General features: G+C 34.6%; 1 non-coding gene across 1 annotated transcript; it reads left to right on the forward strand.

Moving 5' to 3' along the window:
• The first annotated feature begins 300 nt into the window (after window positions 1-300).
• On the forward strand, window positions 301-404 carry LOC122116468. The gene has a single exon (XR_006148983.1). It is a non-coding gene; the product is annotated as a U6 spliceosomal RNA (small nuclear RNA).
• The last annotated feature ends 1,508 nt before the right edge of the window (window positions 405-1,912 follow it).

A 1,912-nucleotide genomic window follows, 5' to 3' on the forward strand; every position in this document is an offset into this window, starting at 1 on the left:
AAAATCCCAAAATTAAGCATATTTAAAACTTTTAACAAGCCTTAACACTTGCTGCAATGTTCATTTTGACAGGTTCCTTGTATAGAATAATTGAATTCCTCCTCTTACACATCTCTTGAACTACAAATTTCTGGAATTATTTTGTTTTTGGCATGTCTATCTTGATTTTATTCTTCAATGTGTGCTTATAAAGAAATACATGATTCTAAAATTTCACAATTCTTTTGAACTTACTTTCTGTTGAATTGTCTAGTTTAATAAAATCAATAAAAATTATACTTTATATATAAAAAATGTTCTGTGCTCAAGTTAGCATCACATACACTAACATTGGAACGATACAGAGAAGATTAGCATGCCCCCTGCACAAGGATGACATACAAATCCATGGAGCTCATATTTTTACAACAACAGATGTTGAAAGGTATGTGGCCACAGGGAATAGTACTGCATTCTTGGTGGGAGTGTAAACTTGTTCAACTACTTTGGAAAGCAGTATGGAGGTTTCTCAAAAGACTCCACATAAAACTCCTCTATGACACAGTAATCCCACTTTTGGGGATTTACCCAAATGATCATAAACAAGACCATACTAAAACTACCAGCACTACTATGGTTATTGTAACATTATTTACGACAGCTAAGATATGGAACCAACTCAGATGTCCTCATTAGATGAATGGATCAAGAAAATGTGGTATATATACAAAATGGAATTCTATGCCTCCATCAGAAAGAATGACATTGCCCAATTTCTTAGGAAATAGAAGACTTGGAAAAAAATTTATTGAGTGAAGTAAGCCAAGTCTAAAGAATCATAGGTCCCATGATTTCCCTTATTTTCAATAACAAATATATGTCTGGGATAAGCAGAAAAGTTCAAAAGATATGTGCATATAACCAGATAAGATGATGTTAAAGAAATTGAACCCCAAGATAGGGACACAAGTTGTTTTTTGTTTCTCGCTACTGTTTCTAACATACTTATAATGTGTGATGTCATTTTTTTTTTGTTTCTTTGTATGTTTCTCCCCACGTCATAACCTATGTTTTCTCTGTATTTGAAGTTGGTGCACTTACATCTTGTATGTATGCTTCTCTAATTTAGGGAGGGGAAGGGAAAAATATGCTCAAATAGTGATACAGGTTGACCCATTGTAACAATGCGATGCACAAGACACTATGTTGCAAAATGAACTTTACAATTTAGGCAGAGGAAGGAAGGGGGAGGGGAGTGTACTTGTGGAGGTGGGAGGGAAGGGATTGTAGGGAAAATATAAAGGAGGAGGTAACAATGCTTGTTAGGAAATGTAATAGTCTCCTTTTTCATGTAAATCTGACCCTTCTGCACAGTATTATTAGAATAAAAACACAAAAATTTTCTGAGATGGAAGAGTTTATTTCCTCTATTTTACCCATATAATATCGTTAACAAAGAAATTAATGCAGAACACTGAGATGAAGGTAATTTGAATAAATGTGTGTGTGTGAGTGCAGCAGCGCGCAAGCAAAGACACGCATGCATGCGAACACACGCCATGTATGTATATTGGTGTGCTCAGAGTTTAAAATCAGGGATTCAAGGTCTTGCTAGGCCTTTCCTATCTAGATTGGTGAGCTACTATATAAGCTACATCTCAATTCCTGGCTCTTTGCTAGTTAATTAAATATTTTGAAAAATAATTCATTGAAGTTTTTTTTTTTGGGGGGGGGGCTTGATTGGCTCCCAAGTGTTATCCACAGATCTCAGTATCCTGAGCAAATATTCAGAGTAGATAGGATTATAAGGGTGACCATCCAGCACAAGGCTTTTAGAATAATTTTAAAAATAAAAGAAATTTTATTTCATGGGATCCTGTTTTATCATCACCTAATTTGAAAGACTTTTGGAGTGATTATATGCCAATTTAAT

This window comes from Dipodomys spectabilis, unplaced genomic scaffold (assembly GCF_019054845.1).
Source record: "Dipodomys spectabilis isolate Male_0828 unplaced genomic scaffold, ASM1905484v1 ptg000135l, whole genome shotgun sequence".
NCBI lineage: Eukaryota > Metazoa > Chordata > Mammalia > Rodentia > Heteromyidae > Dipodomys > Dipodomys spectabilis.